The 25219-nt window shown below is 41.0% G+C and overlaps 1 long non-coding RNA gene across 1 annotated transcript; it reads right to left on the bottom strand.

The window, feature by feature from the left end:
- Positions 1 to 3733: 3733 nt before the first annotated feature.
- On the bottom strand, positions 3734 to 24761 carry LOC136155270 (uncharacterized). The gene is made up of 3 exons (XR_010660755.1): positions 24741 to 24761; positions 23071 to 23238; positions 3734 to 3818 (listed from the first exon to the last, which is right to left on the bottom strand). It is a non-coding gene; the product is annotated as an uncharacterized lncRNA (long non-coding RNA).
- Between the last annotated feature and the right edge of the window lie 458 nt (positions 24762 to 25219).

The raw sequence follows: 25219 nt of genomic DNA, 5'->3' as shown, positions 1-25219 counted from the left end.
GTTTTTACTGGGAAAAAAGCATAACTACTTTTAATTAAACAGGATACATCCATGAAGTGGAATATTACACTGGCATTAAAAATGAGGTTGATGTACAAACAAACAAAAAGAAGAGAGAAAACAAGAGAGTACTGATCACTACGTCTCATACTGTTCATCCTGTTTTAGTAAAAAATAAAAGGGTTGTAAAAAGATAAAAATGTCATTGAGAAAAAGTACACTGACTGCCTCTGGAAAGGTCTCAGCTCTGCTGAGAAGATGCCTTCCTTTTCATTGTATACGTTTTTGTAAAGTTTGAAGATCAGAGCAAAAGGTTAGTTTCTTTAAAAGATTGAATATTAGAGACAGACAAGATCCCAAATATATAAAGTGAACACAGTTTAAAGATGGGGGGAATTGACTCAAGAAAGAAATAGATAATCTTAATCGTTCTACAACTACTGAAAGCTAGAGGAGTTTAAATGTTTCCCCTTTCCTCTGTCCAACACACACAAAAATACCAGATTCAAATGGCTTTATAAACACCTTCTACCAAACATTTGAGAAATGCATCATTCCAACCTTAACAAAATTAAATTATGTCATAGAAGATAATTAGATACAATTGTATTATGTAATTCATGTGGCATTAAGTGAAAATGCAGAATTATCAAATTATTAATACACAAATATTTATAACTAGATAACATATATTATAAATATTTTGTTAAATTATATGTTATGATAGTTGTATAATTTATATAATCTAATAATTATATAAATTTATTAAATGACAGTGATCATAATAATTATGAATTAAAGTTAAATACATACTGTATTTGTAATATGATACTATCTAGCCAACTAACCTTGTCTTTTTTTAAATGAACTATGCATGTGCACAGAGAAGACTGAAAGATCACTAAAATGTCAAGGGTCTTCCCTGGGTGTAGAAATGATAAAAATCGTCATTTTTCTAAATTTTATAACACTTCTACCAACTAACACACATTATTTCTGTATTTTTTCCTCCAAAAGTTAAGTACCTCTAGTTTGGACACAATTTGAAATCATCACATTTGAAGGAGAAGAAAAGTAAGGGAGCCAAAGGCAGATTCAGGTACATATATAAATTGTGGGGGAGCCTTTCTTAATACAAATTAATTCAAAATTGCTAGTGCTACTGCAAAAGGGCACAGGAACTCCAATTAAAGATTACTATTCACATACATAGAAAACTGACGCTCAAAGAAATTTCAAGGTTAATTCAGGTCCACCCACAGTGAAGTGGCAAGCCAGTGTTGGTCAAATCCTCATGAGCAGATCATGCTAGACCACCTACCTAGATATACGTACAGTAGGTGCTCTGTATCCTTGGGTTCTCCATTCAACCACTGTGGATTCAACCAGCCACGGGTCAAAAATATACAGAAAAGATCTGGGGAAAGTTCCAAAAGACAAAACTTGCATTTGCCAAGCAGCCTGGCAACTACTTACATAGCACTTACAAGGTTATTATAACAAACCTAGAGACGACTTAAAGTATAATGGGAGGGATATATGTAGACTATATGTAAATACTATACTGTTTTATATTAATAAAAGGGACTTGAGCATCTCTGGGTTTTGATATCCTCCAAGGTCTCAGAACCAACCACTCACAGTTACTAAACGATGACTGTGTTATCTCCCAGAGCAGCTTGTTTCTCCTTCAGAGTCTCATGATTCCTAAAAAGTTACGTGTTCAGTTTGCATTCCCACCAACAGTGTAAGAGGGTTCCCTTTCCTCCACACTCTCTCCAGCACTTATTGCCTGCAGACTCTTGGATAGCACCCATTCTGACTAGCGTGACATGGTACCTCATTGTGGTTTTGATTTGCATTTCTCTGATAATGAGTGATGTTGAGCATCTTTTCATGTGTCTGTTAGCCATCTGTATGTCTTCTTTGGAGAAATGTCTGTTTAGTTCTTTGGCCCATTTATTGATTGGGTCTTTTCTTGTTCTGGAACTGAGCTGCAGGAGTTGCTTGTATGTTTTTGAGATTAATTCTTTGCGAGTTGCTTTGTTTGCTATTATTTTCTCTCATTCTGAAGGCTGTCTTTTCACTGTTGGTGGGAATGCAAACTAGTACAGCCACCGTGGAGAACAGTGTGGAGATTCCTTAAAAAACTGGAAATAGAACTGCCATACGACCGAGCAATCCCACTGCTAGGCATACACACCAAGGAAACCAGAATTGAAGGAGACATATGTACTCCAATGTTCATCGCAGCACTGTTTACAATAGCCAGGACATGGAAGCAACCTAGATGTCCATCGGCAGATGAACGGATAAGAAAGCTGTGGTACACATATACAGTGGAATGTTACTCAGCCATTAAAAAGAATGCATTTGAATCAGTTCTAATGAGGTGGATGAAACTGGAGCCTATTTATACAGAGTGAAGATAGAAAAACACCAATACAGTGTACTAACGCATATACATGGAATTTAGAAAGACGGTAACGATGACCCTATCTATATGCGAGACAGCCAAAGAGACACATGTGTGAAGAACAGACTTTTGGACTCTGGGGGAGAAGGCGAGGGTGGGATGATTTGAGAGAATAGCATTGAAACATGTATATTATCATATGTGAAACAGATCACCCGGACAGGCTTGATGCATGAGGCACGGTGCTCAGGGCTGGTGCACTGGGATGACCCAGAGGGATGGGATGGGGAGGGAGGTGGGAGGGGGGTTCAGGATGGGGGACACATGTACACCCATGACTGATTCATGTCAATGTGCTGCAAAACACACTACAACACTGTAAAGTAATTAGCTACCAATTGAAATAAATTAATTAATTACCAAAAGAAGTTACGTGTTCAGTTATTATCATCCTAGCACCTAGCACTGCTCAATAAACATTTATTGAGTGAATACATCTTTTAAATAATCAGAATAAGTGAAAACAAAAAATCTCAAACAGCTTAGACAGTATCAATAAATTCTCTTGACCCACAACTTTTTATCAATGAGTAACCACAGCTTTCTCTGGAAGATATCTAGAACAAAATCTCTTTAAATGCAAGAGGCATTTCCACATTTTTATGTTCAGTTAGTTAAATAACTAAAACTAAAGATAAACAGTTTCGGGTTGTCTTATGGAGTATGGCTAATCTATCAGGCGTCACTATCAAGGTAATCCTTGAAGGTAGGCATATAAGTAAAGGTAAAAGAAATTTAAAAACTGGAATGACTCAAAAATTAACTCTGTCAGAGTTAATTCTGCTTCACTGCTCTTATATGATATTAAAGACGTCAAACATGTATGCCCTGGTGTTACGGTAGTGAATACGCTATATTACATGGTAAGAAGGACTTGGCAGATGTTAACTAAAGTTATTAATTAGCAGACTTTAAAAAAAAGGAGACAAGATTCACTGTCACTCGTTTGGCACTTTCTCTGCATGCCATATGGTAGCCTGCAACCCTAAAGAAGGAACACACTCTAAAGAATGAGCTTACATGGGGAAGATGAGCCCCAGAGCACTGTGACCCTTGCCCTAAAGCTCAGAACAATGGCAAAGTTTGTTTTGGCTCTGTTTGGCTGACATTTATCCAATGCTGGCATTGAAAATATCTGCTTTAGTTAAGACCAGTATGGATGCAATAAAGAACCATGTAGTGACATGAGAAAAAAGATCTTCATAACCCACATAATCACGATGGTGTGATCACTCACCTAGAGCCAGACATCCTGGAGTCCGAAGTCAAATGGGCCTGAGGAAGTCTCACTATGAACAAAGCTAGTGGAGGTGATGGAATTCCAGTTGAGCTGTTCCAAATCCTAAGAGATGATGCTTGCTGTCAAAGTGCAGCACTCAGTATGCCAGCAAATTTGGAAAACTCAGCAGTGGCCACAGGACTGGAAAGGGTCAGTTTTCATTCCAACCCCAAAGAAAGGCAATGCCAAAGAATGCTCAAACGACCACACAATTGCACTCATCTCACACGCTAGTAAAGTAATGCTCAAAATTCTCCAAGCCAGGCTTCAGCAATACGTGAACCGTGAACTTCCAGATGTTCAAGCTGGTTTTAGAAAAGGCAGAGGAACCAGAGATCAAATTGCCAACATCTGCTGGATCACCGAAAAAGCAAGAGAGTCCCAGAAAAACATCTATTTCTGCTTTGTTGACTTGCCAAAGCCTTTGACTGTGTGGATCACAACAAACAGGAAAATTCTGAAAGAGACGGGAATACCAGACCACCTGACCTGCCTGTTGAGAAACCTGTATGCAGGTCAGGAAGCAACAGTTAGAACTGGACATGGAAAAAACCAAAAAACAACAAACAAACAAAAAATGAACTGGACATGAAACAACAGACTGGTTCCAAATAGGAAAAGGAGTATGTCAAAGCTGTACATTATCACCCTGCTTATTTAACTTATGTGCAGAGTACATCATGAGAAATGCTGGGCTGGAGGAAGCACAAGCTGGAATCAAGACTGCCGGGAGAAATATCAATAACCTCAGATATGCAGATGATACCACCCTTATGACAGAAAGTGAAGAAGAACTAAAGAGTCTCTTGATGAAAGTGAAATAGAGGAGAGTGAGAAAGCTGGCTTAAAGCTCAACATTCAGAAAACGAAGATCATGGCATCCGGTCCCATCACATCATGACAAACAGATGAGGAAACAGTGGCTGACTTTATTTTTCTGGGCTCCAAAGTCACTGCAGATGGTGATGGCAGCCATGAAATTGAAAGACGCTCACTCCTTGGGAGGAAAGTTATGACCAACCTATACAGCATATTAAAAAGCAGAGACATTACTTTGTCAACAAAGGTCCGTCTAGTCAAGGCTATGGTTTTTCCAGTGGTCATGTACGGATGTGAGAGTTGGACTATAAAGCAAGCTGGGCACCGAAGAATTGATGCTTTTGAACTGTGGTACTGGAGGAGACTCGAGAGTCCCTTGGACTGCAAGGAGATCCAACCAGTCCATCCTAAAGGAGATCAGTCCTGGGTGTTCATTGGAAGGACTGATGCTGAAGCTGAAACTCCAATACTTTGGCCACCTGATGTGAAGAGCTGACTCATTTGAAAAGACCCTGATGTTGGGAAAGACTGAGGGCAGGAGGAGAAGGGGACGATGGAGGATGAGATGGTTGGATGGCATCACCAACTCGATGGACATGGGTTTGGATGGACTCTGGGATTTGGGGATGGACAGGAAGGCCTGGTGTGCTGCAGTTCATGGGGTCGCACAGAGTCAGACACGACCGAGTGACTGAACTGAGCTGAACTGAGAGACATGAGAAAGTTACCTTGTAACTTGTAAGGAATAACTCTTACAACCACAGTCAAACTCCTATGATTCAAGTAGGCCAATTCCAGAGCACTATGGTCCTGGACATTTTGACATGGACTTTCCTTGAGAATGGAGGTCACTTCCGTCTTGTTTTTATGTGGCTTTTGGATTAAAATCTTTGCTTGCTCAGCAATACACATCAGTGCCTAGTACTGTGCTGGTTGTATAGTACACTCTCAATAAAGGAGGGGGAGGGTGGCCCTGAGTGGGCCCAATGTAATCACATGAACCCGTAAATGCGGGGCTTCCCTGGTGGCTCAGTAGTAAAGAACTCGCCTGCCAATGTAGGAGATGCAGGTTTGATCCCTGTGTGGGGAAGATGCCCTGGAGAAGGAAATGGCAAGCCACTTCAGTAGCCTTGCCTGGGAAATCCCACAGACAGAGGAGCCTGATGGGCTACAGTCTATGGGGTTGCAAAGTCAAACACAACTTATCGACTAAACAACAATTCTCAGGCTTCGAAATTAAATTAGAATAAATTTCAAATCCCTTACCTCTGCTTACAAGACTGTATAACCTACCTCCTGCTTCCATTCCCACCCTCTTCCCCCACCTCCCCCGTTCTTTCCTCTCTCTAATGCCTTTGCACTGTCTGTCTTTCAGTTCGAGAACTCTGCTCCCAAATCTTCAAATGACTGCTCCACTGTTATCGTTCAGCTTTGGCATAAATGTCACATCTTCAAAGAGATCTTCCATCGCCATCAAATCAACACTGGTACTGTCCTTAAACCTTCTATCATATACACTGTTTTCTCCTCAAAACATTTAACATCTAAAAGGCTCTAGGCATCTATCTGTTTATTTAATTTTGTCTCCCTCATCATTCCCAAACTAGAACATAAATTTCATGAGGATAGGGACCTGGATTCTCATGCACTGCTGTTGCCTTCACACCTACAACAGTGTTTGGGGCACAGCAGACATCCAATAACACTGCTGAATGTATGAATGTAGATGATACAAAGAGGAGTAAGATATCAACTTACAAATGTGCACAAGAAAAGTTTTAATACGAGGTAACATCTGTACCAAAGGATGAGAGATTTGATAATTTCTGGCTAGGCAATCAAGAATGAGTTCAGAGAGAAAGTAGCAAGAGAAGTAGCCTTTAAAGATATTTAGGAATTTTAGGGCAGTTTTACATTTTGTCTGGTAGGCTAAAAACTTTAGACATCTTCTTATAGGCAATGAAAAATACAGACATTTCAAATAAGGAAGGATACATGATTATGGCAAGATTTACAAAAGTTAATAGAACCAGTTGATATTTCTTACTTTAGAGAAGAAATAACCAAGCATTATATGCATATACTACTAATTTATAGTTAAAACTAATGGCCAAAGACTTTTTCAATTGAAAAACATAACAACAGGAAAAAAAAACACAAAATTTTACACTCTATAATAAACTTAATTGTTTTAATTAGTCTTATTTTGACAATTTTGACAGCATACTTACTAATTTATGTTTTTAATAAGACAAAGAACTAAAAAATCACCTCTGACAATCATTTTACCAAATTAAAAAATATTCAAACATCTCCTCGTTAGTAAAGGAAACGTTTTTTCTAAATTCTTAATGTGCTCTAATCTGATAAAATTCCACTTTCTGGTCATCCAATGTTTTAAGCAATCTTTCGTCTGGGGGAAAAAAAAAATCAAATTCTGATTAATTTTTTTTTAATAAATGTTTAAAGCAGAATTTTATGTCTCCCCATGTGTCTTTTTAAAATCATGTCTTGTTGTCTTGTTTAATGTTTTCAGCTTTGATCTTTACTAAAAACCTAAAACAGCTATAACACTGCTCCCAAAGGTACAATTTACAATACAAACTTAGAAACCCTCCTCCATAAAGATGAGATGTCAACACTAAAGAGTTCAGGGACTTAAATTACCAAAACAGCACCAAATGTTTATGGTATCACTGTGAATTCAAGAAAAAGGAGCACACAGAATGAGTTTTTAAAAAATAGCCTTTTTTCCAAAACACAATTAAAACTACCATCACCTTAACATTTAAAATACTTAGATCACTTGGCCAATCATTTTATCAGTTTATAGCACACAAAAGAGCCCTGGAAATACATTTGATTTGATAAGAAAAAGTCCAATTTTTAAATTGACATTAAAGACAAAATCTACTGTATATGCAAGAATAAATTTATGGCGTAACAATGATGTTTATTTATTAGAACCTCAAACCAAATACTTGGGTCAAGACTTTTATTCTTACACGGTATCCTCAAGTTCTTACCTTGGATGAGAAAACAATGACCTTTTCAATACCCGATATACTGAAGATAGCATTGCCTAATTCTATACTACCATTTCCTGCTTTTTTTAATGTCGTCCCTCCCTCCTGCTTTATGCTGAATTTTAGCAGGTAAGGCAATGTATAGCCTATAAAATTATTTCATTTCTGAGTATCTGAAGATAAATGTTTTCTATTACAGGGTAAACAATCCAAATTTATTCTTAAGTAAAATGACAAAACCAAATCTACCTGGCATTACTGGATTGTGTCAATCAAATCAGAAACCTCTGGGTCACTTGCACTACTCAGAGTAGATCTAATACACAGATTCATTTTAGGGATTGAGAGAATGAATCACAGTAAGAGTTCAACATGAACACTTAACACTATAAAAGTGAAAGAGAGAAAGGAAAATCAAGGCAAACTAACAAATTTAATTCCTTCTTTCAATATAGATAAATATTTTTAAAACTGAAACTTATATTTACTTCATAAATCTTTAAAAAAACTTTCTTTGCCAAGTCCCGTAAGATCGGTAGAATTGTAGTGCTTCTACACTGCTTCTCTTCTATTAAAATAGAAAAAGCAGCACTGCTTCTATCAAAGATCAATACCCTAACGTGGGCATGGAGTCCAACTACTCCTGTCTTTGCAAGAAAACCACTGACTAACCTCTCTCTCTCCCGTATAGTCAGTTTCTCCTCTTCTACTGAACCACTATCATGAACAAATGTGCTCTATTATTACACATCTTAAGAAATTCCTCAGGACTTCCCGATAGCTCAGATGGTAAAGAATCTGACTGCAATGCAGGAGACCTGGTTTCGATCTCTGGGCCAGGAAATTCCTCTCCTGACCTCAGCTCCCCTTCACCTCCCCCGCCCCACCAATTAGATATGACCATTTCTTTGTTCTACTCACAGCAAAACTTCTTCATCTAGTGGCCTTCATTTCCTATCTCTATTTTCTCACCTTTAATTTACTCTTTAACCCACCCTAATCCTAAACAATCTCCTGAAACTCAATTGTCAAGGTCACTAATGACTACCCAGCGGCCTAATTCCATTGCCTCATCTTAGTACAGTAACCTCTTCAGGAACATTAGACCAAGCAGACCATTCTCTTCTACTTGAAGTAGATGTCTTCTCTTGTCCTCTACTTGTTCTTCTGGCTTTCCTCCTCCCTCTGATTTCCTCTATTGGTTTGTTTTTTCTCTTCAGGCGTCTTCTAAAACATGAGTGCCTGAGGACTTGTACCAGGACTGCTTTCTCTCCTGTTTTCTCACCTACTCCCAAGGCTTTAACGTCAATAACCTCAGACATGCAGATGACACCACCCTTATGGCAGAAAGTGAGGAAGAACTAAAGAGCCTCTTGATGAAAGTGAAAAAGTTGGCTTAAAGCTCAACATTCAGAAAACTAAGATCATGGCATCTGGTCCCATCACTTCATTGCAAATAGATGGGGGAGCAGTGGAAACAGTGGCTGACTTTATTTTGGGGGGCTCCAAAATCACTGCAGATGGTGATTGCAGCCATGAAATTAAAAGACGCTTGCGCCTTGGAAGGAAAGTTATGGCCAACCTAGACAGCCTATTAAAAAGAAGACATTATTTTGCCAACAAAGGTCCGTGTAGTCAAGGCTATGGTTTTTCCAGTGGTCATGTATGGATGTGAGAGTCGGACTATAAAGCAAGCTGAGCGCCGAAAAATTGATGCTTTTGAACTGTGGTGTTGGAGAAGACTCCTGAAGAGCCCCTTGGACTGCAAGGAGATCCAACCAGGTCATCCTAAAAGAGATCAGCCCTGGCTGTTCATTGGCAGGACTGATGCTGAAGCTGAAACTCCAGTACTTTGGCCACCTCATGCAAAGAGTTGACTCATTGGAAAAGACCCTGATGCTGGGAGGGATTGGGGGCAGGGGGAGAAGGGGAAGACAGAGGATGGGATGGTTGGATGGCATCACTGACTCGATGGACATGGGTTTGGGTGGACTCCAGGAGTTGGCGATGGACAGGGAGGCCTGGCGTGCTGCAGTTCATGGGGTCGCAAAGAGTCGGACACGACTGAGTGACTGAACTGAACTGAATGATGTTAAATCTCAAATTTAAATCCTAACCCTCTTCTGTGAATATCCAACTATCTATCTGATATTTCACTTGGATACATTTAAAATAAACAGATGCCTGATTCACAAATTTCCTGGCCCTCTCCCTATGAGACTTAAATCTTCAAATACCTACTCCTCTGAAGATTTCTGTCACAAAGAATACAGGGACAATTTTTTTTTTCATCTCTTACAGGGGCAGCCTTGCTCTTCCACACTATTACAGCAGCCTGAGTATGTATGTGCTAAGTCACTTCAGTCGCGTCTGACTCTTTCGACCCTATGGACAGTAACCCACCAGGCTCCTCTGTCCATTGGATTCTCCAGGCAAGAATGCTGGAGTGGGTTGCCATGTCCTCCTCCAGGGGATCTTCCCAACCCAGGGATTGAACCTACGTATCTTACATATCCTGCCCTGGCAGGTGGGTTCTTTACCACTCACACCACCTTATTTTGTGAAGAGTATAGTCAGAATTCATTATTTTCTGAATAAAAACGCCCTATATACAGTGAGGGTTCTGAATGACACCTGGATCCAATGGCTAGATTAAAGCAGTAACATCAATAGATAAGACAGGCAAGATCTCAGCACCATATTAAAGCTCGAGGATGTATTCTACAATTTCTAAGAGGAAGCCAGAATACTAATTCTTTAGATATTCCCAGATTACGTGAATGTTGTTCTTATCAGGCATCAAATACAACAAAAAATAAATCACTGTGAAAACGTTGGCAATCAAACAGGCATTTTCCTGAGCAATGCATAATAGAAAAGTATGCAGCACCCTAAAAGCATTACTTTTTTGAATAAATTCACCTTGAGATTACCAAAAACACCAGCTGTAAGATCGCTGATCCAATGCTTATTTAAATGGGGAGTGGCACCAGAGCCACTTTCAAAGACTATCCTTAAAAATCTTTAAATTCTGATATGCAAGCTTTAGCACAGTGTTCACCTATGCTGAACAGAGCTGACCTGAGTGACCAGTGGCTTCCCAGTGGCTCAGCGGTGAAGAATCCACCTGCCAATGCAGGAGACGCAGGAGACTCAAATTCGGTCCCTGGGTCAGAAGATCCCCTGGAAGAGGACATGGCAACCCACTCCAGTATTCTTGCCTGGAGAATCCCAAGAGCAAAGGAGCCTGCTGGGCTACTGTTCACAGGGTCACAAAGAATTGAACATGACTAAGCACACATGAGTGACCAATAAAACATTGCAGAAGCGTGTGACTTCTGAGGCTACGTCACTGTAAGACACTGTGGCTTCTACCCTGGTCCCTTGGATTGCTTACTGTGGAGCCAGCCTCTGGGTTATCAGGACACTCAGGCCACTCAGGTAACCTTATGGAAAGGTCAACATTTGGGTCCCAGGATGGCCTTTCCATAAGGTTACCTGAGTGTCCTTACAATGACTACCAACTTGCCAGCCAGATGAGTGAGTGAATGACCCCGGAAGCCGATCCTCTAGCCCTACTCAGCACTTGTTGCTCATGTAGACAGAGAATAAGCAAAATACACAGATTCTTTCACCTTACTGTAATCCATAACAGAAATTCCTCCTAACCACCCCCTTGAATAACTAGCAAATGAGCCATCCTTGTCAGAATTTCCCCAATTATCTTAACCACGGGACCACTTCTGTTAAAGCCCAAACCAGTAGGATTTCGAAACTGAAGGACTGGCTAATCAGACTGAAGCAGAAAGCTGTTTATCCTCTTCCAGTATCTGCTTTGTAACTTTTGAAGTAAAAAAAAACTGTTCTGGAGCTTGAATGAGAGTTATCATTATGATTTAAAATGCATGTTCTAGAATGCTACCTTGTGATGAAGACACAAATTAGAGTTTACCACAGTAGTGTATATATTTGCCCACCTAACAAGCTGAATTTGCAAAATTTGGGTTTCTGTGGACTACAGTGTGAAAAGCTAATCAAGAAACTGGTCACAGTGATTACACTGTTACCTGTGTTAATCACACAGTGATTGCTTCTGTGGAGGGGACATGTGTAACTAAGAGACAGGGATGAAAAGTCAAAGTGTGAGTCGTTCAGTTGTGTCTGATTCTGTGACCCCCATGGACTATAGCCCACCAGACTCCTCTGTGCAGGAAATTCTTCAGACAAGAATACTGGAGTGGGTTGCCATTCCTTTTCCAGCGTGTCTTCCCAACCCAGGGACTGAAGCAGGGTCTCCTGCATTGCAGGCAGGTTCTTTTCCGTCTAAGCCACCAGGGAAGAGACAGGGACAGCATATTTATGTTCATTTCATTTTCTCTTGCAAGTTTTGATATGTATACTGCACGCCGGTAATATCTGCTCAAGAATATAAATCTTTAAGTCTCTTCCTGACAAAACTACATTTTTTAACGTTTAAAATAAGAGAAACCTAAAACAACTTCAGTACTTATTCAAAATCATGCTCATTACTTTTTAAATTCAAACAAGTAAGACATTATCTCAGTATCTTATTAGTGCCTACATTTGAAGCAAGTTACATGTTACAATGCTAGAAACACCCAAGATGATACGACAAGAAACAATCAGGCTTTGATAACATAAAAGCAGAATATGATTTTTTAAAACCACATATGTAGATCAGCCTTAGAAAACAATAACAAGAAAACTGGTGTTGTTATATCAATCCCAGACAAACTAGACCTTCATGCAAAAAGCACTTTCAGAATAAAAGTGGAATACTTCGTAACAGTAAGTCACTAAGCAGATATAACTATTACACATTTCTATCCAAATACTAGGCTTCCCTGATGGCTCAGCAGGGGAAGAATCTGCTGGCAACGCATGAGACACAGGAGATGTGGGTTCAATCCCTGGGTCGAGAAGATCCCCTGGAGAAGGAATTGGCAACCCACTCCAGTATTCTTGCCTAAAAAATCCCAAGGACAGGGGAGTTCGGAGGGCTACAGTCTAAAGGGTTGCAAAGCGTCAGACATGACTGAGCAACCAAGCACAGTGTATATATATATGTTCATCTACTAGCAATGTCTCAAATAAATAAAGCAAAAGCTGAGAGAATACAAGGGGAAATATCTACAGTGGTAAACGGGATATTTTAATACACTCTTGTCTGTGTAATTGATACAAGCAAACAAAAGGTCACTTATGACCCTGAAGATTTGAAATACGGGATTAACCAGCAAGATCCAATGTAAATATATTAGAACACCACATTCAATAGCTATAGGGAAAAAATAATATACTGGGGACACAGTGCAGATCTCAAATGTTAAAGGTCTGAAATCACAGACCTTTGAAACACTGAGATTGTTCTCTGATGACATTGCTATGTTGTTAAGAGTTCTCTGATGACATACCTTATGTTGTTAGAAATAAAAGACATTTGAAAACAACTAGAAAATCTCCATGTGTTCAGAAATCGAGAAATATAATACATTCAACTTATCCAAGTGTTAAAGTAGATACCAGTGAAAATTAGAAACCATTTTAAAGTGAATTATAAAAGTACTATATATTAAAATTTGAGTAATGTTGCTAGCTGAAACAGTACTTAGAGGGAAATGCTCAGCCTTAAATGCATATATTTAAAAGGGAGAAATGCTGAAAAGTAGTGATCTACAAGAAGTTAGCAAAAGAACAAAAAAGTAAATCCCAAAAAGTAGAAGGAAGGAAATAAAGAGCGGAAATCAATGCAATAGAGAACAAATATGTAATAAAAAGAAAAGGAATCAGCAAGATTCAAAATTTGGTTCCTTTGAATGACTACTAAATTCCCAGGGAGACTGAATGAGGAAAAACAGAAGGTAGTTTTAGCCTATAACAGATACAATAAGATAATTCTTTACTGCAACCATTAAACGGATACTAATATTTATTATAAATAATTTTATGCTAGTAAATTTAAAAAGTTTAGATGAAAAGGACAACTTCTTAGGGGGAAAACTACCAAAATAATCAACAGAAAATCTGAGAAGGTTAAAAATTAAAAATCAAAGGAGTAATTAAAAATCTTTCCACAAAGAAAATTACCAGCCCAGATGGCTTCTCGGCCAGATTCTCACAGAAATTTAATGGAACAATTCAGTCCTACTTAAACTTTTTCAGAATAGAAAATGAGGGTCAGCTCATTTTATAAGGCTAGTATGAGATAACCGCTGATTTCAAATCCTGACAAGGACAATATAGGCCACCTCACTGATACAAAACTATTAACAGAATATCAAACTGAATCCAGAAATACATAAAAAGAGTAATACTGTAAAACCAAATTAGGTTTACCTCAGAAATCAGGTTAGGTTTAAGATTTTAAATAATATGTAATTCAATATATTAACATAGTGAAGGAGAAAAGTCATACAGTAATGAAAAGCTGCAACAACAACAAAAAAAGCATTAAATTCAAACAAACAGAACAAAACACAAAATTCTTAGTAAACCGGTACAGAAGGGAACGTCTTTGAACATGATGAAGGGTTTCACAGAAACAAAACAAAACGAACTTGAGCAAACAGGCCTGGAGGGAAATGCTGAAAGCTTCCTCTTGGAGACCGGGAACCAGAAGGGCAGGAGCTCTGGGGTGGCGGCAGCGCTGTGCGTCTTGACCTGAGCAATAAGTTCATGTGTGTTTGTGTGTTTGCAGTAACATGTAAAGTTCTCCATGGTGCTTTTATATACACCTTGAAATATATATTAAAGATAAAAAAGAAAGAAATATTTGGAAATAAAAGGCTAACCTAGCCTATCACTCAAGCTTGGCAACTCCGTAGGTCCTCACCTCCCCACCACCACCCAGCTACCGTTACTTTCAAACCAGTTAACATTTATTGGGCTTACAAGACATGGTACAATGTGGCAACATGTATCATGAACCTTAACAATGTCTAAGATGAAACCTTATTCCATTACATTACTCCAGTGCCAATCATTCCATTCTAAGGAAAAAGACAAAGAGAAAAAAATCCATGTGTTAAGACATTCACTGCCCACATGATGATAAAATAGAAAACCTAAACTAAATAACCACCTCCAGGAAACAATTAAGAAAAATAATTTTTACAATGGGATTATACAGTCAATAAAAATAAGATTTATCAAATATTCCAAGAAATGAATATAACCTAATTTTTAAAAAATTAGACATATACACATGTTTACACTGTAACAGGGGGAAAAAGTCATAGGCACAAAGAAGAAAGTGAAAGACAGAGGGAAGAAGAGAGGGACAGAGGGTACTGAAAGCGGGAGGGAAGGGTTGGGAGAGACGAAAACTCAACTGGTTTTCTTCATATGTTGAGCTTATGAATGTCATCTGTACTTCTGTATTTCCTGAATTTTCTTTAATGACTACAGAAAACTTTAGTAATGGGGTACATAAGAGCTGAAGAAAATAATCACAAACCTAAGTAAAGTATCCTAAATATTTTAAAAAGTTCCTTCAAAGGGTAACTTTAAAATTTCAACTTTTATCTCAGTACCATTTTATTCAGATAAATTATTTAACATTTAAATTGTGTTAAGTCTATCATATGCTAGTTACTTAGCACAGAGAGAACTTTAATCATAATTAGTACTTAAAACAATATAACTTAAAAATAATAATTAGATTTCCAAAGATATATCATCTCCAATTTTCTGGCTAGAAAGTGAAAAGTGAAAGTGAAGCCACTCAGCTGTGTCCAGCTCTTTGCGACCCCATGGACTGTAGCCTACGAGGCTCCTCCATCCACGGAATTTTCCAGGCACGAGTACTGGAGAGAGTTGCTGTTTCTTTCTCCAGAGGATCTTCCCCACCCAGGGATCAAAGCCGGGTCTCCTGCATTGCAAGAAGATGCTTTTACCATCTGAGCCACCAGGGAAGTTCCCTTGAGGCTTCCCTGTGGCTCAGCTGATAAAGAATCCGCCTGCAATGTGGGAGACCTGGTACAGTCCATGGGGTCACAAAGGTCAGACACGACTGAGTGACTTTCTAGCTAGCTGCTGCTGCTGCTAAGTCGCTTCAGTCGTGTCCAACTCTGTGCAACCCCATAGACGGCAGCCCACCAGGCTCCCCCATCCCTGGGATTCTCCAGGCAAGAACACTGGAGTGGGTTACCATTTCCTTCTCCAAAGCACAAAAGTGAAAAGTGAAAGAGCAGTCACTCAGTCGTGTCTGACTCTTCACGACCCCATGGACTGCAGCCCACCAGGCTCCTCCATCCATGGGATTTTCCAGGCAAGAGTAATGGAGTGGGGTGCCATTGCCTTCTCCAGACTTTCTAGCTAATAAAATCAAGTCTTTAAATGACCTTCAGAACTCCCCTTGGTCTACCCTGCCCACACCTACCCTCTGACCTGCCGTGCCACACACCCCCCACCCCCGCTTCAGCCACGGCCTCCCACATGCTGCTCTTCCAACATGCCAAGGACATTTCCACGTTAGAAGCTGCTGCTTGCTCTACCCGAACATTTCCTTCCAGATAGTTCCATGGCTTAATCCACTTCACTCAGAAAAGGGCTTCTCAAAAAGCCTTTTCTCACCAAACTACCTGAAGTATTACAGTATCCTGTTACTATTTAATCCCCTGAATCTATCTTATTCTGCTTCAAAACCTGTGAGCTCCCTGATGTGTGTGTGCGACTGAGTGTGCACACATGAATAATGTCTATGCCCCTCGCTGATATTTAAGCTCAGGAAGCACAGCTCTACTTTGTTTACCAGTTGGTCACATGACTGCCAATAGCAGGCTTTCAAAAATACTTGTTGAAAGAACAAAAGATGGTAACTGGTTTTAGTTTTGCTGAGAAAATAATGATGGAACACTACTAGAATTCAGTAAAGCTTTCAAATGAATTCATTCTCAATCACAAGAGCATTACACACATACTTTGGTGGTAGGAGTACAACGTTCACAATTCAGGGTTCAGTAACAGGAAGGAATGGGGACTTCTTATGTTTCCCTGCCCCTTTCCATATCCTTCCTTCCTCTCATTCATCCATAAATGGTTACTGTGTACCACTAAGTCAGAGAGTATTCTACACATTAAGAACACACAGACAATTAAGGCAAGTTAATGCATGAGACATATGAGCATAATAACCATAGAACATGGCATGCAACAGAGTTCTGTGAAGTTGTAACATAACAGAGGAAGTAATCCACTTTTAGGGGCAGGTGTTCAGGGAAGTTTCAACAGTGATGACATTCAACAAACACTTGCAAAACCAAATAACAAAAGATATGCTTCATTTTACTTTACATATGAAATGAGAGTATTAAGTCTGAAAGTGCTACAGTAATTTGCTACCATGAGATAAGCTCGCTTGAGAGCGAAACCAAAACAAGAGGAATGCCAGAGCAGGACCAGAGAAACTAAGCCAAGTCCTTGATGATTTCAGACTGGATGAAGCCCCAGATGAAGTTCAAGGACAAGACCTAATCATGCCCTTTACTGTGTAGCCAGTCTGAATTTGGTTTTCTGTCACTTGCAATATAAGTATACAGAGGAATCTCAGCGAATTCTTTGAAAAAAACCAAAGCATTTGTTTTTTCAGTGTACAGGGGCACTATTGGTATTCTGGAAGGGACAATTCTTGTTTTGCGGGCAAACATCACAGGACACTTGGTATATCTCGTCTCTACCAGACCCACAGATTTCCAAACACCACTCATCTTCAAGAAGAACCACAGGTCTATTCCCTGTTAGTTGCTACCTGTATCCATTCCTCACAGTGCACGCGTAAATGTTCTTAACAACAACCTTAAAAGAACTGGGATATACCACTCAAATATACTAATTTTATATAGTAATCCATTTTAATTAGTCATTCATGACTATCTAAATGACTGATTCAGTCCTAAGCACAGCTTATACCCGCTCTTGAGATAAGCAGTGCTTTAAGAATGCCACTACTATCTGAAAATTCTCATTCATTTAAGCTTACTTCTCCATATAATATTATCAATATATGTCACTGACAATGTTGGTTATCTTCCCTGTAGCCATTCATTTAATTTCTTCCTAGACTGAAATGCTAGATATTGGTTTTTCTAGTCCCCTTGCAACTAGGGCATAAGTAATAAGGCCAAAATGAAACCTGATACAGGCTTTCTGTAAAAGGTTTACTTGCCTCATCAAGAGATGAGAGGGCAAACTTCCTCCCGTCTTTGGTGGTTGTGTCAGAATGTGATGCCTGGAGCAGAAAGAGAAACATGCAACTATGAAAGGATAAACCTGAGCACAAAGGTCGCCACACTACAGATAAAGATGGAAAGCACTTGGATTCAATCTAGAGGGGAAGCCAGTCTGAGCAGGAACCCAAATGGGAGGGCAGTTTAGAGGAAACGGAAACACAGAACCTCTGTGCTGACTGAGGACTGAGGACTGAGCAAAGCCAAGCTTATGCACAAACTGCCCTTTAAACTAATCCTACCTATGCCTTTGCCAATTACCTGAGCTAATACACTTCTTCTGTTTTTAAATCCTATTTGCATCCTAACTGATACAGGAAACAGATATGTTTAGGGGAAAGAGCAAAATCGAGACACTGCAGGGAATGTAAAGAAACTTTCAGACATAAGAGAATCAGGAACTATAAAGCCAAGAAACAAGAAATTAGATCATTTCATTCCTATGGAGTATATTTCAGAAGTGGTCTAAGAAAACCTGGATGATTGAGATAAGGCCGTTAGCTTTGGTAATTAGATCATCAAGATGACTTTTTAAAAACCAATTTCGGTGCTGTGATGGTAAGGGAAGTCAGAGTGCAAAGGAAAGAATAATTTACACTTTTAAGAACTCCATAATGCACCAAACCCTTGGAAAGACATGTAACGTGTGTTAAACTCCGTCGATTACAACTCTGTGAGGTAAGTATAACATTCTGTGGTGTCCTTAGTCGCTCAGTCTTGTCCGACTCTTTGTGACCCCATGGACTATAGCCCACCAAGCTCCTCTGTCCATGCTGACTCTCCAACAAGAATACTGCATTGGGTTGCCATGTCTTCCTCGTATAACATTCTACTTTACAGACAAAGAACACAGCCTGAGTAGTAAGTTGCCCACAGCCACACAGACAGTAACTGGTTTCAGTAGACTTCAAAATCAGATCTTTGAAGCTTAAAAGTAAATGTCCTTCCTACTATACCCCTTCATGGATCACAGACTCGTCGTGGTGAAGGGGCTTGTGTAACTCAGTGAAGCCATGGGCCATGCCGTGCAGGGCCAGCCAAGACAGACGGGTCCTGGTGAAGAGTTCCGACAAAACGTGGCCCACTGGAGGAGGGAACGGCAAACCACTCCAGCAGTCCTGCTGCGAGAACCCCACGAACAGCATGAGGCAGAAAAATAAGACACCGAAGATGAACACCACAATCAAAAGGTGTCCAATATGCTCCTAGGGAAGAGTGGAGGGCAGTCGTTAGTTCCAGAAAGAATGAAGTGGCTGGACCAAAGCGGATATGATGCTCAGTTATGTGGATGTGTCTGATGGTTAAAGTCAAGTCCGACGCTGTAAAGAGCTATTGCTCTTTTTTTGCATGGGAACCTGGAACGGCAGGTCCGTGAATCAAGGCAAATCGGATGTGGTGAAGCAGATGGCAAGAATGAACATCTTAGGAATCACTGAACTAATATGGATGAGAATGGGCGAATTTAATTCAGATGACTGTTATATCTACTACTGTGGGCGCGAATCCCTTAGGAGAAAGGAAGTAGCCCTTAATAGTCAACAAGAACCGGGATGGGGAATTCGTGTAACTCTATGGCTGATTCTCATCAATGTATAACAAAACCCACTGAAAAATAAAAAAATTAAAAAAAAAAAAAAGTCAACAAGAGTTCTAAATGCAGTACTTGGGTGCAACCTCAGGCAAAAAAAAATAATCTAAGTTCATTTCCAAGGCAAACTGTTCAATATCAGTGTTATCTTAAGTCTCTGCCCCAACCACTAATGCCAAAGAAGCTGAAGCTGAACAGTTCTATGAAGTAGAACTGCTGTAGTTCTCGAACTACACCTTCTAGAACAAACACCAAAAAAAAAAAAAAAAAAAAAAAAAAAGATGTCCTTTTCATCACAGGGGATTGGAATACAAAATAGGAAGCCAAGAGACACCCAGAATAATAGGCAAGTTTTGCCTTGGAGGGCAAAAGCAGGGCAAAGGCTAACAGAGTTTTGTCAAAAGAACACGCTGGTCATAGCAAACACCCTTTTCCAACAACCAAGAGACAGCTATACACACGGACATCACCAGATGGTCAATACCAAAATCAGATTATGTTCTTTGCAGCTGAAGATGGAAAAGCTCTACACAGACAGCAAAAAGAAGACCTGGAGCTGTCTGTGGCTCAGGTCATGAGCTCCTAATAGCAAAATTCAGGTTTAAAGTGAAGAACGTAGGGAAAACGACTAGGTCATTTAGATACGACCTAAATTAAATCCCGTATGATTATACAGTGGAGGTGACAAATGGATTCGAGATGAGATCTGGTAGAGAAAGTGTCTACCAGTTTCGTAAAACTGAAAGAGGTTCATATATGAGTTTATTGAAAGAGATTCATATGTTTTATATGAGTTTATATACGAGGTTCATCACTGGAAAGAGGTTCGTAACATTGTATAGGAGGCAGTGACCAAACTAGTCCAAGAAAAAGAAATGCAAGAAGCTTAAGTGATTGTCTGAGGAGACATTAGAAAGAGCTGAGGAAAGGAGAGAAGTGAAAGGCAAGGGAGAAAGGGAAAGATATACTCAACTGAGTGCAGAGATCCAGAGAATACCAAGAAGAGATAAGAAACCCTTCTTAAGTGAACAATGCAAAGAAAACAACACAATGGGAAAGACTAGAGATCTCTTCAAGAAAACTGGAGGCATCAAGGGAACATTTCATGCAAGGATGGACACCATAAAGGACAGAAATGGTACGCACCTAATAGAAGGAGAAGATATCAAGAAGAGGTGGCACGAATACACAGAGAACAGTACACCAGTCACTGTGGTCACTCACCCAGAGCCAGACATCCTGGAGCGTGAAGTCAAGGGGGCCTTAGGAAACATTACTACCAACAAAGCTAGTGGAGGTGACGGAATCCCAGTTGAGCTATTTGAAATTCTAAAGGATGATGCTGTTAAAGTGTTGCACTCAATATGTCAACAAATTTGGAAAACTCAGTAGTGGCTACAAGACTGAAAAAGGTCACAGTTTTCATTCCAATCCCAAAGCAAGGTAATGTCAAAGAATGTTCAAACTACCATACAACGGCACTCATTTCACATGCTAACAAGGTTACGCTCAAAATCCTTCAAGCTAGGCTTCAAAAGAATGTGAACCTAGAACTTTCAGATGTACAAGCTAGGTTTTGAAAATGCAGAGGAACCAGGGAGCAAACTGCCAACATTTGTTCGATTTTAGAGAAAGCAACAGAATTCCAGAAAAACGTCTGCTTCTGCTTCATTGACTGCGCTAAAGCCTTTGAATGTGTGGATCGTAACAAACTGTGGAAAATTCTTAAAGAAACACCAGTACCAGACCACCTTACCTGCCTCCTGAGAAACCTGTATGCAGGTCAAGAAGCAAGTTAGAATCGGACATTGAACAACTGACTGGGAAAGAGTTATAATAAAGCTGTATCTTGTCACCCTGCTTATTTAACTTCTACGCAGAGTACATCATGAGAAACACTGGGCTGGATGAAGCACAAGCTGGAATCAAGACTGCTGGGAGAAATATCAATAACCTCAGATATGAAGATGATATCACTCTAAGGGCAGAAAGTGAAGAGAAACTAACGAGCCTTTTGATAAGGGTTAAAGAAGAGCATGACAAAGTTGGCTTGAAACTCAGCATTCAGAAAACTAAGATCATGGCATCTGGTCCCATCACTTCATGGGAAATAGATGGGGAAACAGTGGAAACAGTGTCAGACCTTTATTTTTGGGGGCTCCAAAATCACTGTGGATGGTGACTGCAGCCATGGAATTAAAAGATGCTTGCTCCTTGGAAGAAATGCTATGACAAACCTCAACAACATACTAAAAAGCAGAGACATCACTTTGCCGACAAAGGTCCGTCGAGTCGAGGCTATGGTTTTTCCAGTGGTCATGTATGGATGTGAGAGTTGGACCATAAAGACTGAGTGTCAAAGAATTGAGAATTGTGGTGCTGGGGAAGGCTCTTAAGCGTCCTGGGACTGCAAGAAGATCAACCAATCCTAAAGGAAATCAACCCTGAATATTTACTGGAAGCACTGATGCTGAAGCTGAAGCGCCAATACTTTGGCCACCTGATGCGAAAAGCCAACTCACTGGAAAAGACCCTGATGCTAGGAAAGACTGAAGCCAAAAGGAGAAGGAGGTGGTAGAGGATGAGATGGCTAGGTAGTGTCACCGACTCAATGAACATAAATTTGAGCAAACCCCAGGAGGTAATGGAGGACAGAGGAGCCTGCCATGCTGCAATTCTTGGTGTTGCAAAGAGTTGGACACAACTGAGCGACTGAACAACAACTACACCAGGCTCCTAGGATTAAAGAATAAAAATACAGTGGCACAGCAGGCTCAAAATTCAGACTGGCTTCTGTGAGCTGCACGGCACACAGCACGGTGTTTGGCAGCCCTGGCAAAGGTATATTTAAGCATGCAGGGAGGCTAGAGAGGGCAAAACTTAAAAAGGAGTGATCATGGATAATTACTGAGAAAGAAAGATAAAGAGGGATGATCATGGACACATCTGGAGAAGGTTGCTCTTGAAGAAAAGGAAGGACAATTCCTTCTTTTCAGAGAAGAGTAAATAAAGAAATGATATCAGGATAGAAAAGATTATACCTCAGATGCTTGAGATTTTTCTCAGGAAAGGAAAAGATCAAGTTATTTGCTATAAACACTTTCATGAAGTAAGACAAAAAAAACCCCCTCACAATCGACATTATAGATCTGGAGGATAACAGAACACTAACTGGTATGAAAACAATCCAAAATCCTCACACAACTGTCTCTTGTATCCTTCAGGGATCAAGATAGTGATTAGGCCTGTTCAGAACTGGGCACTAGAAAGATAAATTGACATAAAGTTAAGTATTCTAAGGTATCAATGATGGGCTGGTAAAAACTGATGACCATGGGATCCTGGTGACTAGGGGTGGCAAATGAAAAGAGCAGTAGGCTAAAGAATTGAATGAATAGACACAAAGACGGGAGGGTTCCTAAAGACAGGAAGAGGGGAAGAAAGAGAGAGAGAAATCGGGTTCCATAAGTGTGGAAGAGTGCTTGTTTGTGGTCAGACAGGTCTTGACACAATGCCTCAGGCAATGAGCTACTGCCTAGGGCTGAGCACTACCCCGTCAGCTAAAAGCACAGAATTGAGAGACAAGTGCCTGTAAAAACACGCAGTCCTCGGGTGCAGGAAACAAACAGGCTTACCTGGTGGCGCTAGTGGTAAAGAACCCACCTGCCAACGCAGGAGACAGAAGAGATGTGGCTCTGATCCCTAGGTCGGGAAGGTCCTGTGGAGGAGGAAATGGCAACCTGCTCCAATATTCGTGGCTGGAGAAGTCCCATGGACAGAGGAGTCTGGCGGTCCTGTGGAGACTGCAAGGAGATGGACGTGACTGAAGCGACTTAGCATAGCACAGCAACAAACAAGTGAATGAATCTGCCCATACAGGAATCAAACACTTAAAATATCTCCTCTCCTTTTAAAATGAACAATTCTATCTCCAAATTTAAGAAATTCATCAAGAGGCTAAAAGTCTACAATAAAGGTTAAGGCAGATGTGTGTCAGGAGGTAGAACAAAAAGTTAAATCTGTCAGGCCAATTGTAACCCACCTGTTAAAAGACTTTTAGCATAAATTTCCAATAAGGCAACAACAGTCTGTGCTTTAGAAACTCTGGAGAGCACCTAGCATGGCTTCAAAAAAAGGATATCACTCAATTTAATTTTAAAAGCTCCACCCATTGCAATCTCAGTGGATACACTACCATTTATACTCATAGCTTCATTTTTCACCATTCTGCTGCTCTTGACACATTATCCAATTACAGGAAAAAATTGGGAAAAATCAGACATGGCAACCTCCACTACCACATCCCTCCTTCAGTTTGCACTTTTTACACCATTAATTCTGACTACTCTTGCCCTAGTAATAAATGAAGAAGAAATGACACTGGCACAACCTAAATTTTGCAGAAAATATCAAGTACAAGAAAGATTGCCAAGTAGTACTAATAACAATTGAGAACCCAAGAAATTTGAGAAGTTTCAAGTTTAAAAAGCGTTTTCTCCATTTCAGTCCTTTCCAAATAAAACAAAGGGCTTGGACAACACAAGATTGTGAAGCTTCAACGGACGATTTAGCCTAACAGTGAATAAAAGAATCACTAAAATCGCTTATCCTTTCTTGGGCTATTACATTTCTTACCCTCACATAGCCTTCTTTTAAAACCAGGACCACTTCTCAATTCTTTCCCTGGATCTAGTATACGTATGTCCCTCCGTCCGCCCCCCCCACCTCCAAAAAAAGGTTAGAGACCAAAGACTCGCTGTAATCAGAAAAGGATTAATTTAGATGAAGAATCACTTGCCGTCACTGGCACCATTCCTCAAAACCATCAAAGTCTCCTGGGGGCTGGATCCTCCCGACAAGATGAACAAAATCCACTGGCGTCTGGATAGCAAGCTTTTCTCTGTAAGTCTATAAGCCTGGGAAAGCTTTCCAGACAGTTCAAAAGACTTCTCAAGGAAGCAAAAGGTCGAGACCAGGAAGATGGGGAGGTGACTAAAACAGGCAGACGACCCACCCACCTAACGCAAAGGAGGGACCGCTTGCAAGGGCTGACGCTTCAGCAGGAGGCAGGAAAGGTTGCGGAGGGCGGCCGGCGCTGCGACCCCCGGCCCCTGCGTGGGAATGGAGGGCACGCAAAGTCAGGGGCCAGCCGGAGGCCTGGAGCGGGGCGCGGAGAGGGGGCGGGACGTGGAGACAAAGCAGCGGTGGACTCCGGCTGAACACCACCAGGGTCTGAGCCACGGCGGGGCAAAGCCGAGAAAGCTTTGCCCCAAGAGGAGACACCGAAGCTTGCAGCTTCACCCACCTGCCAGACGCTCGCCCCGCTGACAGAAGCACGGACGCAGCCCGGGCGCTTCCTCTCCTGCCGGACACAGCCCCTGCCGCCGCCGGAGCTCCGGACCCGACAGCACAGGGCGGTAGCGAAGTAGGCAAAGCGGCGACTGCACTCGAGCAGACGGGGGTGTACGTAGGGGGCGCCGGGGGGCTCGGGAAGGCAGCTCTGTGCTTGACCTTCCTCACCGGTGGCCAACGGCGCTCCCTGGGAACAGCATCCCGCCTCGGCCCGCTGCAGCGGCCGGGCTTCCTGCGGCCACAAACCGCCCCCGCGCTACTCGGCCGCCGCCATCTTGTCGGAGGCAGGAAAGACCGCACTGCGCAGGCGCGCGCCGACGCTGCCGGCTCCCCGCCATAACGCGCAGGCGCGGGGGGCGCTTCCCACCCCACCCCCCACCCCCACCCGCCGAGGCCGTCTTCCGCAAAGCCGTCTGCTCCCTCGCACGGGTG

This window comes from Muntiacus reevesi, unplaced genomic scaffold (genome assembly GCF_963930625.1).
Source record: "Muntiacus reevesi unplaced genomic scaffold, mMunRee1.1 SCAFFOLD_121, whole genome shotgun sequence".
NCBI classification, from domain to species: Eukaryota; Metazoa; Chordata; class Mammalia; order Artiodactyla; family Cervidae; genus Muntiacus; species Muntiacus reevesi.
This window is presented reverse-complemented; position numbering and strand designations above follow the sequence as displayed.